The sequence below is a fragment of the Cephus cinctus genome, unplaced genomic scaffold, assembly GCF_000341935.2.
Source record: "Cephus cinctus unplaced genomic scaffold, Ccin1 Ccin1_scaffold0299, whole genome shotgun sequence".
In the NCBI taxonomy this organism is placed as follows: Eukaryota; Metazoa; Arthropoda; class Insecta; order Hymenoptera; family Cephidae; genus Cephus; species Cephus cinctus.
The window spans coordinates 717,805-734,663 of record NW_014333002.1 but is presented as its reverse complement, the minus strand read 5'-3'; the positions used below and the strand labels follow the sequence as shown (position 1 = coordinate 734,663).

Sequence of the window (16,859 nt, the reverse complement as noted above, 5' to 3'; positions counted from 1 at the left end):
CCCCTCTATCTCACTCTAGGCTTCGGCACTTTTTGGCCATCTCCCTAAGGCCTCTTCCTGCGGCCCCACCGTCGCGGGTCTTATCGATTTGTTTTGCGGTGATTCCGGTAACTGACGGTCCGTTCCACGGACCTGGGGCCTTGTTCGACAGAACTTTGCCTTCTGCTCCAGCGGTACGTTGACGGCTGAAAAAAGTATTCACGATACGACGACTCAATTTATTGGGCCTTATTGTCAGGTTTAATCTGAAACGTTTACTAGCTTGACATTATCCGATAAACATCAAATTTATTGGGCCTTACGGTACAGTATGTTTACGTGTATCGGTTATACAAGATATTATGTTTATTATACGGATTGTTATTGTTATTTTTATCAATCAAATCGTGATATAATTATGAAACAAAAATGGGCCTCAAAGAAATTTTCAAATTTTTACAATGTAACTGAAAAAAAAAAACAAACGAATGACTCACCCCCTTTAGGCCTCTTTTAACTGACCCGTCAACCAGTATCCGTTCGATGGGGGTTATCGGTATCTGAACTAGTCGAAAGCACGTTTAAGGGTGACTATGCGGTAACGAGAAGAATGGCGGCGATAATATCCTGCGTTGGAAATGCGCTATGAAATTAGAATGAGAATGGCCGCCGCAGCGAGTAATGGCCAGAAAACGTATGTCCTCGAGAAAATAATCTCAGCCAGAGATTACGTGGGTGAGCTATTCACATGGTAATATCTGTCAACAGGTCTTTTGCCTATTCCAGACAGTCCCTGGCTGGGATCCTTACTGGCATTCCGAATAGCATGGAACAAATTTTTTGGGACTGTAAAGGGCCCCGTTTCTTTTGGTACAATACTGCATTATACGTTGTAGTTACCGCATATATATATATTCATACACACGTGTACGTAAACTTTCGTAACCATGGATGCATACCTATCAAAGTTCAGTACTGGTACTGTACCGGTACGAAAGAACAGACTGTACGATGGGTAATAAGCCAGACGACCTCGGTGTGGGCGGTGATAATTACTACGAAATGGTAAATGGAGAAAAAAGCCAAAGCGAATGGCAAGGAGGCCAATGAGTGCGGCTGTCAGGTTGTAAGTAGCGTCTGGTAACTTAGGTTGGTACGGTTAAGGTACAGTCTGTAGAGCACTGTGGGAGTCTGTACCGACTATGTAGAACCGAGATGATTATAGGAATTTCAAAGGTTTTGGGTAGCAAATTGAAAAATTGTAAAATTAAGGTCAGCTGTCCTTGGTGAATATACACGGTAGGTGATGCACCCCACGTGATGCTGGGGTAAGTACATCGAGGGGGACGGAGGGGGGGAACTGTTCAGTCGATTTGTTTTAATGGTCGGACCCCGTTTAGGTTAACTTCGAGCGAGGTAAATCTGTGCTCGTTTGTTTTGCCCGGGCAGACCAAGTTTCCGAGAAAACAGATGAAAATCTCTCAACGCAAACGCAAACCAGTTGCGTTTACCTTGCGCTTGCCTTCTGCCTCCAAGATCCTATCGGGCCCTTTTTTTTCTCTTCTACACTTAAACTCTCTTTGTCCCTTAGCTAGCTCACCGGTACAGTCCTTGGGACCTCGCGTATGGTTACGGATAGGGATAAATTGGATTTGTCATTGTTTTTAAGGTTTGTGTAATCGACTTGAAAATTTACGTAATTCAAATTTTTTTTTAGGAATACTCGTCACTTTTTTTTTATAGTAAATTTAGGGCGAGCTGAATTTTTTGGGAAAAAATGTGATTTTGCACGGGATTTTTCTAAGCCAAAAATCATGGTGGATACCAGTGTAGGATGAACTCGTGGAAGATCTTGTGGTTAGATATTACAAACGAGCACGAATATAATTTTTATGGGGACCCCACTCGGAGGGGCCCAGGTATTTACGATGGCACTTGACTGGTGACATGGGTTTCTGGGACCAATGAATTTTAATTCCTTTCCCGCTTCGTTCACGGGCTCCATTCTTCCTCCTATGGGGCAGCGTTGGGCCTGGAGGCAGCCTGCTGTGACACCAGGACGATGATTTAATATTTTAAGAAAATGAAGGTCCACCCTTAATTTAACTCCCCGTAGATGGGATATGTTCCTGGCAGCGGGAGACCTAGGAAGCCATTACGGAATATTCGATTTAACAGTTCGAAACTGCCTTCGGATTCTCCACCCTCATGGATCCTCTCTTATTCTCTTTCTTTCTCTCTCTTTCGCTCTCCGTATCTCCCAGCTCACCCCCCCATAACTCTCCCATACTCGATTCATGAATCACGAACCCATTCCAAAGTCCCATTACGCGATCAAGTATTGGTCCCAGAATGATAAATGTCAAATATGAAGATACAAAATTTGTCAATTTTTCGTTGTCGCTCCAACTCTTCCGAATACATGATGCGTGGACGATCAGGCCCAAAAAAATGTAATCCAAAAAACCACAGGAACGTTAAGAAAAATGTGGCCTCACCGTAAACGGGGACCGATGGATTTTTCGAATGATCAAAAATCGACGTCAGGCATACCTATTAAAATCCCATAAATCAAATGATTTCGAAAAATGCCCATTTCGGGGCCCGCTCTCACTCTCCTTCCCTATCCGAGCCTGAAATCTGGAGACGTCTCAAGAATAGCGGAGCGCATGGGGTCCCCCGCATTCCATGGAGCTGAGGGCCTGGACCAGACCCTGAGGATCCGAACTGGTGGGCCCCGTCGCGAAGGAGGGTACAGCCTAAGAAGAGAGGTTTAAGGAACCCGAGGGGAAGGGCCCCTGCGACAAAGGACATTCTAGGGGGATGGAGGGGGGGATTCCTCCCCTCACTCCTTTTCTTTTTCTCCCTTTACCTGACATGCCGGACCACAGCCTCTCGGCGTTGCCGGCTCGCCAACTTTGGGGACCTATATCCCGGGGCCTTATCTCTTTCACGCATGTAACTTTGAAAAACCTTGATGTTCACACTAGTATAGACTATTTCAAAAAAAAGTGGCAGAGCTGTCAAAATTTTCCTGCCCCTCTCCTCAACTCGTCCATACAGATTATACCCCTTACCAAATAAGGCCCATCATTTTCCTCGATCCATCCGACATTTAGACCCGGTCACGAAGGAGCCGAGCGGATCCAACCGAGATGCCCGAGTTCTCTGATGTAATTGAAACGTAACCCCATTGTTAAGGCATAATTGACTGACACCGTGCAGGCCCTCGCCTCACCGGTCGAGTCGATCCGATCGGACGCGCGATCTACCAAGCAAAAACACCAATCACGATGCCGTGCGCAAAAAAAACTGGCCACTAAAGTGACTAGCTACGCCTTGGCCTATCTCCTGTCAGATCCCAAGCTGACGGTTACGTCTGACGACGGATAATATTTTTCTGATGACCATCCCCGTACCACGCAGGGTCAAGACTCGATAAAAAAATTTATCGATTATCGATTATATTTTTTTTTAATTTCATACAATTTAAAAACTAAAAAATTTTCTTACTGTTATCATTATTTTCTTTCGTATTAACTTTCCTCCTTACACGTCCCGCGTACAGTCTACCTACCCTTAGAGTGCAGTACCGATCAGTTCTATCTCCAATAGACAGGCGTATACCATGAGGCTGAGAATGGATCTGGTGGCCCTTAGAGGATGACTGAACGAGAGGACCCAGGGTGGGACGGTGGATTAATTAATAACGCTGGTAATTGAACTCCGTTCAATCTAAGATAGCCCGCGCCTGCCCGCATCGACATCACCACGTAGCCCATGTGTGCCTGGAGTCTCTCCTCCATTTCTCGGAGTCACCGGACTCGTCCCGAACTAATCAACACGTCAAGCAGAGAAGCATCGCCGGCAGAAGTGCCTGCCTCCCGCAGAATTGGCGCAGCATCCGCGAGAGATCATCTGGACCAATTATTGACGGTAAGACCGATGAAAAATAATTTTCTTCTTTTACTTCGTAATTACTAAATTCTCGGGTAATTATTTTAACGAGTGCGCCGTACTAATTGCTTACGTCACGAACCGCCTCGGTGAAACCCTTAAAGGGAGAATAATGAGGTAGATAGTTCCAGTGGTTGTACACAGTACCGAGTGACAGTATTCTCTGAGTCATATTGTAACCCATATAGTTCTACGTCCATGTCAGGCATATGAACGTATGTGTATCAGGAGGGATGCTGGGGTCCATGGAGTTCAATTAAATCACGTCCGCGTACTGTTTGTCCTGTATAAACTGGAGGATGACGAAGTCAACAACAATATCGCGATGACTGCCCGGCAGGATATCATACATATAGTATTATTGAGATCAATTATCTAACGAATAGATGAGAATGAGATGAAAGATCTCTCGAGATAATGTTACATTCAAAAATTGAGGAACCTGACCCGCCGATCTTTCTCGGGTACGGTCGGATAAATTTTCAATGGGTAACCCCCGAAGTCAAATTTGACGTGGTGCGAGGTGATGGACCCGGATATCGGATGACGGATCTGTGTGAGACGCGGCTAATTACCAAAAGGCCTCCTTATCTGCCGATTGCTTATTAAGGATTATTAGTCGTTATCTCGGGACTTGATTAGCCGCGTGCTTCTTTTATTTTTTTATCCTTCACCCCTCCCTCGCTCTTCCGCATCCCCACCGTCTGTCGTATGACGATATACGACTGGCAGCTTCATCCACCATGCTCGTCAGCACCGTCGACGGGAGGGGGGAGGTATTCGGCTTTTTTTCACAGACGAATCTGACGGGGCCGTTGGGCCCGGAAATTCCAAAAGGCGATTAATAAGGTTTTTATCTAAGGAATCGATCGCCACTCGATATCTCTCTCTCTCTCTCTCTCTCTCTCTCTATCTCTCTCTCTCTCTCTCTCTCTGGGCCCTATTTATCAGACCCCTCTATTCTACATCGATATCTTACAGGACATTCCTCGTGGCCTCAAAGAATTTCGATGACACGTTAGCGGCCATCGATCGTTTGAAACCGGTAACGGGGCCTTACGGGAACAAGTCCCGGACAGTGCGCAGGGGAAAAATGCAGCTGTGACTTTTCACGTTTCCAAGAAGAAGTTTGCAGACTAAACAGGACTTGTGTCTTAAACGGCGTCCCGACGTCCTGACCAACAACTTCCTGAGATAAGGTGGACCGATAGAGGCGTAAAACCGCTCTTGAGAGAGTCTGCTATTCTTCTCTCTCTCTCTCTCTCTCTCTCACACGCGCACTCTTCCTCTATCTTACTCTCTCCGTCTCACTCTCTTCCTATCTCCATACCTTTACTCCGTCTATCCTCCCGACCCTATCTTATCTACTACAAACAAGAATTAAGCTCGGCGCATAATCTCGCCGAGTCGCGATTTATTATACGAACTGGTTGCGCAGCCTCGTACGCACATGGGAACCCATACGAAACTATAGCGAATCCCCCGCGTGACAGCCAGGAAACACGATTAGCGTATTCGAGCAATTTCACGCCTTACAATTACCATACGGCAAAATCTCCTCACGGTCGATTTACGTGTAAAATATTAGCACGGATAGAAAATCATTACACCCCGTATAAACACCATGGACCTTGAAGGTCTTGGCAAAGTTTCTCCTTTTTGCCTCTTATTCTTCCATTGTTCTTGCTAATTCTCTTGGTTTCTTTCACGTAAGGCACGTACCACCGGTTGAAACGTTTTTTGTATCCTTCCTTCCACCCCCCACTCGACCCCCTTTTTGCCCTTTTCTTGACGTCCCCTCACAGCGGCACCACCACCCCCCCCTCATCACTAGGGGTTAGTTTTCACGCGAGTTAGGCGAGTAATATGAGCTGCCACTCAAGAGGCCGCTCTGTATTACCGGCCGAGTAATTATAGCAACCCTTCCACCACGATCCTGGAATTTACACCGACGCGTCCCGACGCCACTTCCATCGCGATACATTGTAACGTTATGAGTTTGAATTGTTGCGAAAGTGTATACACCGACTGCGAAACCGGTCGGCCGACCGCTTGGCAGTCGCTCGTGGGAGAAAATTGCCAGAGAGAGAGACAGAGAGGGAGAGTAATGAAATCCCAGGAATAAGGGCGCAAGTCAACGAATAACCCGAGAGGACATAATGGGATCACGAGGAAAGGTCAGTAAAAAAAAAAAAAAAAAAGAGAGATATCTATCTACAGATTGTATCTTAAGGTAGAACCGTGTATTAAATTTAGTTTTGAAAATTTCATTAATTTCAATTGTGTTACCATATATATGGTCCATACAAAATACCTGAATATATATATACATACATGTACCAAGAGCTTTTCCGGTTAGTTATCGCGATAGTCTGCTAACAGGAAACGAAACAATGCTGAAATTTCAAACAAAGAATTATACCCATATACATATACAAGCGTGTATATATATTTGTATATAAATATTTTTTGTATTATTGTATATATTACACGTAACAGATATACATGCGTAACACAGGGGCTGATACGCGCCTGGTGTAATATCATTCATACAGAAGAGTGACTCCGGATAGAATGAGAGACATTGGCGAGTACATAAAGGGGTTAGAGCGGAAGAGGAAATGCAAAATAGGGATGGCGAAAAAAAGAAAAAAAGAAAAAAAAGAGAGAGAGAGACCACACACTCACGGTTATAGTCTGATAGATTCGAAAAATGCGTTGCGAAGCTTGTGATCGCAGGCGTAAAACGAGCGCGTCATTCCCCGACTCTGCGCGACGCTAGGAGACGCGGGTGAGGGGAGGGGGCGGAAAGGGAGGGTAGGGGAGGGGCCGTTGCGACGTTTCGCGAAACAAAAGCTGCGCCGCGGTGACAAAACACTCGCTAACAGACAATAGTCCGCGCCAACGCGTTCCCGCCGGAGCTTTGGGATTCCGAACACTGGCTGGGATTCTGCAGGCGCGAAATTGGATTACAAAAGAGTTCGCAGGCGGTGGGTGTTTATAATCGTGAGATTGCTTCAGGATGCATGGATCATCTCGTATCTGGATCATATATGTACTTATGCCTATCCGTAATATAGGTAACCTCGAAATTTTATCTTCACCTCCGTATGGGTTCTGCCCATACGGGGCACCGTGGATCCCTTTTGAAATTGCCAACCGGTCTGCGTGTATACGAAGGATGCACTTGACTCGTTCAATCGCTCTTTCTCTCTTTCCCTTGATCTTCGTCTACCCAACGCCGAGACTCTGACCTTCGCGAACCGGCAGAGAGAACCGATCTCAGGGTTCATCTCGGATCGGCACTCTTATTTGTTCTCCTTTCCGAGTTCGCGCTCCTCCTGGTCCATACCCACCGTACCAGAGGTGACCCCTCTCGACACGATCGCGAGATTACCTACACCCACGCCAAGATAATAGATAGTAATTGCAGGCCTGTCCGATGGTGGAATCGGCTGGACAGATCGATCGGATGAGAAAGACAGAGAGGGGCGAAGTAAGGAGGGTACCAAGCGGAAGAGTGACAGAGACCGAGGTCCAGTGCAAGTGGTGGATGAAGGAAGGTATGAGAATGGAAGGATCAGGATAATGATCCAGTGGGCAAGAAATTGTTCTCACATTATTTTCTCGCTCGGGGTACCCTGGATTATATACCCCATGGAGAAAGGGGGGCCCCCTTCTTTTTTTTGACCATACGGAATCGATGTTTTTTTTTTGACGGGGTCATGTTTTCGAATTACCGTTGAAATTTTTCGTGTTGATCAAATAGTGGAGGAAATTTTTTTTTAATTTTTCAGATCTTTTTACGGGTCTGGGTTTGTGGCGGGAATATTTGAATTGTCTATGCTGACTCGGGTGAAAGACTTTGTAGATGGTGCTTAAGCATACGCGTGTACGTACACTGTTTTCAATTGCCTTAGGACTGTACGTGTCTCTTTGGAGTTCCCTTAATTACCGGAGAAGCGCTTATTTATCTTTATAGGTGGACATTAAGGAGGTACTTGGGCGATTCCGCACTAAAAGAAAGCGGAACGAGACCGTTAAATCGGTACGAAGTAGTACGGTAGGAGTATAGATTAGGTTAGGGTGAAATGGGACTAACTTGTATTTAAGAGAACCTCGTGGGAGGGACGTTGGGTACTGTGTAGGATATTTTTGATATGCTTTATTATTCAATGGGGATTTTATGAAAGATTCACTAGGTACAGTATAACAGTCCCATTTCACCTGGTGGTAGAGATCGGAACTCGTGAGGCAGCCGATACACTCTTGATATCCTTTTTTTTTATTTTCTTCTTATATTTATCTTTTTCCTTGCTCTCTCCCTTCCTTCCTGACTCCCCGGCTAGCTGGCTGGCTGGCTGGCTGGCTGCCACCCGCCATTCCACTTTTAAAGACTCGCACGGGCCCCGCCGATTTCAGATGGTCGTTTTCTCGGGATTTACATTATTTACAAACTGGTTTCTCGCGATGTGAAATAAAAATCCCTGTCTCCGGACCTCGGCACCTTCCTCGAGCACAGACGCCGTACTCCGGAGTGTACCGTGGTCACCGAGTCAAAGATGGACGACCTACCGGCACGTAGGTAATATATAGGATAACGTGGGGAAATTGAATGTCTGAATGTGTAAATTGGGCCTTATGGATTTAACGAGTGTTTCGTAAGAAGCAATAGGTATAGTTATAGGTGAGATAAGGAATGACACATTACAGGTACGTTACAGGTACCAAGTTTATAAAGGTGAATACTTATGGTACGTGACCGAGTAAAGCCTGCCAACTTGAAAAAGGTTACTTTACAAACAAAAGCTACTTAGCCATTATAACGTATTCGGTAGTCGTGGCTGAGGTCTGTTCTCTTATATTTTTATTCTGTTTAAGGCACGCATAAGGAATACAGCGAAGCGCACGTAACCAGACTTGACACGAACCGACAGGGCCCTATACGGTAGGACTCACGATGAGTCCCTAAATCGCTCAGGAAATTCCTCGAAAAGTGGGCCTTATGTATCTGCATAAAAATTTTGATCGAATATCCTACAGTTGCTCTCCTGTAAAGTGGCTAGCTTGTCCCTCGAAAATTTCAATGATCTTAAGACCTATAACAGTCCCCAAAAAAGGCCCAACGTATTTTGGGACTGAATGAAAAAAAAAAAAAAAAAATGTGATAAAAAATATTTTTCATTTATTTTCAATGAGCACTATATTTTCCGTGAGTCTTCGCGGTAAATGAAAATTCAGGGAGAAGCGAAGTAGCCCAGTGTCGGGGAGCCAAAAGCGCGAATTAATATAATTTATGAAAATGAGCTCAGGCCCCCGACTAATGGTGGCCGATTCCACGCATATTTAGTCTCGACGTATCCACTCGCATTCCGCAGCTCGAGAGAGCGGCCATTACGATACCGGTGTCTTTTATTTGGACACTCCTTAAATTTCTTTTTATATACACACAAAATACACTTTTTCTCTCTTGCCAGTAAACAATCGTCTTTCGTAACAGTGCCTCGCACGATTGGGCCCACCGTGACGTGCCGAGTCGCGTTCGATGAAAAATAACTTAAAAAATATCAAAGACCAATAAAACCAATGATTCGGTACGTCAACGCGAAATCTTCATTTGAATTAATGAAAATCTCTCTCGTCCCCCAAAAGGCATATACTGCGTAACGTGGATGCAAAAACTTATGACTCGACTGTACGAGCCTGGATTCTTAATAGTTGAAAACTTTCGATGGCTTTGCCGTTACTTTGCCAAAGTATTACAGACTTACCTGCAGTACTTGCGACGATAAATAAATAATTGAGTACACTGCACAGGAAGCCTGCTTCACATGTAAAATCTTCTTCGTGGCTTATTCCCACTTTTCGACTAAAGTCCCGTTCACGGTGTGCAAGATTTACTTAAAAAAAAAAAAATTAGAATAGCTTTCGCAAAAACATAAAATCCAATGCAATTTATTAAATAAATAGAAAATCCTAAATTAAAGATAATCTGTCTTTCTCTTTTTTGAGTCCTTTATTTTAATTTTTATTTTTACAAATTTATCGTCCCAAGCATCAGCAATCGTGTGACACGTACAATGCGTGTCGCGTGTAAAGCATGTACGGAATATTACCGGAATTTAGTAAAAAAACGGTGTACAAAGCTGCATGACTACAGTTTAATTTGCTTCTTTAATTAAACGGCCATAAAGCGTTAACATTCATTATACGAAATGCGATTTTGTCTTATTAGTACTTATCATTTGAGATACGCGAGATCATACCGTGCAAATTAGCCTAATTATTGTACAATATTTCCGTCACGAGATAAAGCGACTGTATTTGACAGACAAGCACGTAAACGAGACAGCGTATATAAAATGGTCTTAAAAAAAAGTGAAGACGACTTTATCAATATTACGAAAAAAAAAGCCAACCTATAAAACCTTATATAGATGATCGATAAAAAATGAATTATTTATCAAAGTGATATTCCATAAGATCGCACAATAAAGTCACGTAAAGATTACACGTTATAATTTAAAATTCTAACGCTGTGGGCCTAAAGGCCCATTTCTTACTAAATACTTTCATCCCGATAACCCGCACGAACCATCTTCGCTTATTTATCTCGTACAAATTCCCCATAAAGTTTGCGCATGCATATACATGTACACGTAGAAAGTTATAGATGCTTCGAAAAAGGGCAAAAAAAGAAGCCGTCCGCTGAAATATATATATATATACAGTTATATGTACAGCCATAACACACGTGTAACTATGGGACGTTCCACTTTCCGGGAATGCGTGGCTCGTGCCAGTTAAAATGCGATCTGGACAGAGTATCGACACGAGGAATGACTCACCCTGAACACGTCCTGGCCAGCGTGCGTCGTTTTCCCTGTAACAGAAAGAATTTACGTGTCAAATGAGAAAATACTTGAAAGCACGTCACGACTATAGCACACGTGTACATGGTTATCTGCTTTTCATCTCAGTTTCGAGATGAAATTAAAGTCTGATTTTTGCAAAACAATGTACACTAAAAAAATGGCGACCACCGTCGACGTCATCTTAAAGAAAAAAAAAAAAAAGGTTTTAACGAGGAACATCAGAGGAAGAATCGCAACGATGCAGATTTGTCAGCAGGTATACCCGACTCGCAGCATCCGTAAACAGGACCACGGGATTTCTTGACTTGACCGATGAGGACCTCGTTGGACGTAATTAAACTTCTCTCTGATACCAATCAGTGGGAGAGCTACCGTCCGTCGTACCTAAAACCATAACCATAACCGTTTCGCAATCATGATGGGTATACTCGGTTTCTACTAACATGGTAGGTAGGCAGGAATGGTCCATATCTTTCCGGGATGAACGTCATACGAAGGAGCAATATATATGCGTCGTTGTTTCTTCTTGTTATTAATTGTGACATACTGATAATGCTGGTTTTTAGACTCGTATATATATATACAGAGTGTATCACCAGAAATGCACGTTTGAGATTTGCGGGGAAACGGTGCACAATTTGGAAAATCTGATGTCAAAATGTACGACGAGGAACACGTGGACTCCGAAATCTGCGACGAGGAAGACGAAGACTCGAAAATCTGCATCCAGGATCACGGAAATCTACAGCAGGAATAGTTTTGCTTCTAACTTGTAATGAAAGATAGCATTGTAGTATGTTTTAGCCACCTTGTACGGCTTTCGTCTGACTGAACGCTTACCTCAAAACAATTGGGAATCGTGAGTTCGACGTGAAGCTGCTGCACGAAGCTAAGGCGTTCCTCCAATATCAGAAATTTGTCAAAAAATGAGAAAAATTCGGACGCAAATATCTCTCTTATTATGTCTGCAATCCGTCCGAATTTTTTTTCATCTTTATTATTTTTTCTTGCTCTACAACTTTTGCATTTAACTTGTTTCAATATCTTTTGAAATGGCGAAGATAATTTTTTTTATTTGCGACCGGAAGTTGAGCGAACAATAATAATATGCCCATTCGATGCGCAATCAAAAAACATTCAATGGTTGTGACATCAGATTGTCCAAATTGTGCACCGTTTCACCGCAAATCTCAAACGTGCATTTCTGGTGATACACTCTGTATATACTCTGTGTATATACTGAGTATATATAATGCTGCAAAAAATGATATACTCAAGATACAAATAATATATAATGTAAAATATATATTTTTTTTCCTATATTCCACCCACATGACATTTTCGTAGTATACATATATATGAAGAATAGTAATCGATTAAATTCGCTTCATGCAAATCGGCATACTGTATACGTTCGTTATATACCGGGTGGAACGTCGACGTAAATGAGAAGATCAAACAGCTTATTATTTTCACTGCCTACGTAGACGCCGACGTTTTCATATCTATATGGTGACTCAAACTGAATCGTACAATTTCTCTGAACGCGAAATTTTAATTGGAATTAGCACGTATAGTCGCGATACGCAGTACAGGTGTCGCTGTGCTACATTTAGAAATCGCACGTTTTCTCCGGATTATGGACGATCTGGGTCTTAACGATCGGATGTTGAGGTCGGTGAAAACGGGACCGGTGACAATAATTGATTTGATAGGCCAGGTTCATTGGTTATCGACAGACTGGACGAACGAGTCCTGAAAGTAACGTGTGAATGAAGTCGTAGAAAATAGATGGAGTTAATTCGAACGAGGTTTATGAACCATGTAAATAATTTAAAAAAAAAATAAAAAAATGTCCAATTAAAAATTATTACTCGAACAAATTAATAGGCTCGACAGAGAAATCCTATAATGGACATAGATATCGATGACTTGTCCGATCCATCTGTTAATTAAGGTCAGAGGTCATTTGCAGTATAAGAATAAACCTATAGCTAAGGTCATCAAGAGTAGGATGGACGAATTCCTTGATAAAAAAAAAGTCTAAATGATCCTGCCGGATCGCCTGGTTCGCCAGGATCTAAGTGACTGTAACTGTACTGCTGCGAGGAACAGGATTCCACGGGGATAAGGATAGAGCGTATAAGAGAGACGCGAGAGTCTAGAGAAGGAAGAGAGCAGAGACGACTAGCGGCCAAGTCGGGAAACCTGTCCCTAATTGATAGGAAATTCCACGGCGCGAGTTCCAGGATTTTTCCTGCTCTACCAACTGGTTCCAGGAGTGCGAGGATCATCGGTAATGGGTACTATAGGAGGATTGCCCATTGGATACAATTCGCATGGGACAAACCCACGAAATTTTCAAGACCCTGACAGCGCACCAGAAACCACTATAATTTTTAGTATACAAATCAAAATTTTAATAGCTATAATTAATTATGAAAAAAAATTTTTTTTCAATCATCCCTTACAACACTATGAAAATGGTACTCGTAATTCATAAACTAATTCGAGCATGTGTTATTAGTTAATTTTACTGAAATACATGGGCTCCCATAGAGGTAAACGTGCGTGCGCAATTAACATGACAAAAGTCTGGATAATGAAGACTGGTCGAACAGTGCCCACCTACGAGCGGAACGAACTGAGCCAATGGACATTCCCAAGGCGTATAAGAGAATCAGAAAGGATCGAGATGATATACACTATAGCTGATATATACTACGGGTATGAGTATGAGAGAGATAGAGTGCAACGGTAAATTTTGTGAGGGAGAGAGAGAGAGAGAGAGAAATAAGGGTGAGACACGAGAGACCAGTTCATTAGCGACACTCACGGCTCTGCCCGAGAGACATCTATTTTATTTATTCCCTTAACTCACCTCGGGTACCTTCCTACATCCTGAAGACGTTCAACGAGTTCACTAGGTTGGCACTCATGAAAATTCCCCACGATCGAATTCACAGTGCGTGCTACACCACGCGCGATTAGGGATGATAACACATATGCATGAAAAAAAAATTTTTTTTAATCGTATAATCACTCATTCCAAAAATAAAAAAATTTTTACCTCGATTGACCAGTAGCAAAGATTTCAGATTTTGTAAAATCGTGAATATAAAAAAAAAATAGTCCGACGCCGTGCGACGCCCAGCGTCCCGTACAACAGGTAGAAATTAATTGACAAAGATAACGTTTTCCGCGTGGACGTGCCTAAACACAAATATTTGATTGCATCGACGGATAGCGAGTTCGGTCACGTGGTATGCATATAATAGGGGATGTGAATTTCGGAAGAGGGGGTAGTTTGGTCAAAGGAGAAAGAGGGGCGGGTGGGGGGCGGAGAGAGGAATATAGATATACAGTCGAGGGATGAGAGTATAGTCAAGGGTAGCCCCGCAGTCCGGTTGATCGAACACATTTTAATCAATTCCATTAGTAGCCCGGCGCAACCCCCGGCACACATGAAAACTACCCCCACGACCACACTAATAGCATCCCTTATAGATATACAAGCCGCGTATATACCAGGTACCCTTGCGTGCTACCAGTTCAGTTCTCGGTTTACGAACGAGCTGGTCGCGGCGAACGGTTCGCCAGTGACGTCATCGTTTCGGTTTACACGCGCCAATCATCGGCCGACTAATTGGTCGGCACTCCGCGACCGATTCCACGCTCCATCGATTCCGGAGCGTCCAGTCGTATGGCCCGTAGCCGTACGTGGAGTATAGGTACCTGTAGATACCAGCGGGACACACATGGTTACCCGATGCAAATGATATAACAGAAGAGTTTTGGCGACGAGAGTACCGAGGCAAAGTTAATCGAGATTTTCTGAGGGTATGAAGATCGGTACGGAAAATCGAAATTGAGAAAAAAAATTTTTTTTTTACGTAAATTCATCGTCTAATTATCGTTTCTCCGGGTTGTTTTCTTAACGAGCAATCTGTAACGTGGATCTGGGTCAAAGATATCCGATACCGATCGGAGCGTATTCAAAGATCGTTAGCCGATAGTATATACGACCCATCCCCGTATAGTCTATGAACGATAATAACGGTCAGCGTGGCCTTTGGTTATGTAGAATGTGACCCCACGCGTGATCTGGCTGATTAACATAGAAATTAGGTGTCCGCGTGCTGATTGTGAGATAAGGGTACCTTTTTCATGAGAGCGACAACCTTTTCACGCCGATATACAACGCCGCCTGTAGGGCAGGTACTGCGAGGGATAAAATGAAAAAGGTATGTGAGATGGGATATATATATATATATATATATTAAGGTACCCGACATACACCAGAGAGAGATTTACAGGAGGTAAATGAAGTAGATAGCCAGACGCACCGCGAACCGATGCCTATTAATTCGCATTAGGCGTTCAAGTCGCGCCGACGAAAGAGGGAGGAACCGAGGCTGAGCCTATTCTCGAGGAGGTAGACTCTAATCAAGCAATAACTATTTGTCAGTCGGCCGGCAACCTAAATCCAAGCTAATTCGACATCCGTGTCGGACACAGATTCCCTATCTGGTAACTCTTTCTATCTGGACGACAGCATATTCGCATTAGCCAGCTCCGCAACCCACGCTCGATCGACTCCCAGTCCCGATCTCTCTGACTGCCTAAGTGCGCATACACGTACTATAGCTCTTACGGTACATAGACTATACACTGTAGGTAGTATATCTATACATAACATAGAATACGATACAGGAAGACGCTGAACCTTCTAGAGTTGCATTTTAGCTATATATATATATATATATTTATTCGACAGATTTTACATAGGTCTCTCGTGGGGATAAAAAAATATATAAGTTTTTTTATGTTTTTCTAGCACTTTACAGTACACAAGATGGTAGCTCAAATTAATTGAGCGATAGTGCTCGACGGTATTTATAACGTCCGTTCACTGAAACGCGTGGGGGTATGTATGGACCTTTATTGGATATCACACGCGTGGTGTCTCTTGGTGCTATAGTACGTGCGCGCTTGTGATTCCGTATATACGGACTATAAGCGTGGAACCCGAACCAGCACGGATGCTTCATTCACTCATCAATCTCAAAGACTCTTTCCGATCCCTTAACCAACTAAGTGAGAACCACTTTAGATAGGGTCCTTCGCCGTCGAGATAAAATGTCTACTGATGGATTCCGAACACGACAGAATTAGCGGTCCCTGGAGATACTGCTTTGTTTACGGCCTCTATTCCCGTCCTGGACTTGCTACCTTCTTATACTCAGCTCCATTGGTACTCCACGAAAGATCCCTGACTTTAATACGTGCTATCTATATACTTAACGCAGTCAAGTTCTAGAAGGAAGTTAGCATACAGAGAGTATAAAATGAGTCTACGAGGAGTCGATGAGTAGAATAAATAGGCTGACGCGTGAAATTTGGAACGATTCGAAAAAAATTTTTGGAGTCTTACCTTACGTCCCATCCCAAGTAAGACACTTGAAGTTGCAGCGGATCGAAAACGGGTAATAATAATCGTATCTGCCGAACGAATTATCCTTCCGTATGGTAAGTAGTTTTACCCGTTTTCGATCGGAACTTCAGGTCTCCTACTTGGGATGGGACATACGGTATATAATATGTATATTTTCTTTGACATTTGAGGAAACTGATTTTCATGCGCTTGGCCGAATAAGGGATGTTGGGGACTTCGACTATCTTTTAGCTGACTAAGCTGAGTTCCGACTGCAGGTTCTTGGGACTTGGTCAGTGCTCCCGGAGACTGGTCATCGTATCGGGGATGCGAGGGTAAAAAGAGAGGAGATGATAAGGATGGGTGGGATAGGTCGATTGACTCGGAGGATAGTGGTACAGAGAAGATATAAGGCAATATATCAAGAATCCGATGGCAACGTCGAGGGTTGCCAGAGAAATTTGCATTTATTTGAAACGGGGGTGCAAGAAGTAGTCGGGTAGACATGTTCTTTTATCCTTTATATATATGTATATATATATGCCTCTTAAAGTCTGGAGCATCATCACTTTCTTGATACTAAATGCGAAATGCGTGGAAAATGATAGTTGGGT

The 16,859-nt window shown here is 43.4% G+C and overlaps 1 protein-coding gene across 2 annotated transcripts in view; it reads right to left on the bottom strand.

Moving 5' to 3' along the window:
- LOC107266167 (LIM/homeobox protein Lhx9) overlaps window positions 1–16,859 on the bottom strand; it is a 177,127-nt gene that overhangs the window by 84,472 nt on the left and 75,796 nt on the right. Inside the window, exons 3-4 of one of the 2 annotated variants that reach the window (XM_025083367.1) lie at window positions 10,785–10,819; window positions 9,708–9,836 (exon numbers count right to left, since the gene is read on the bottom strand). The gene's annotated coding sequence lies outside the window, so the exon portion shown is untranslated. The remainder of the gene's footprint in view (window positions 1–9,707; window positions 9,837–10,784; window positions 10,820–16,859) is intronic. The other variant, XM_025083366.1, reaches the window with a different exon arrangement.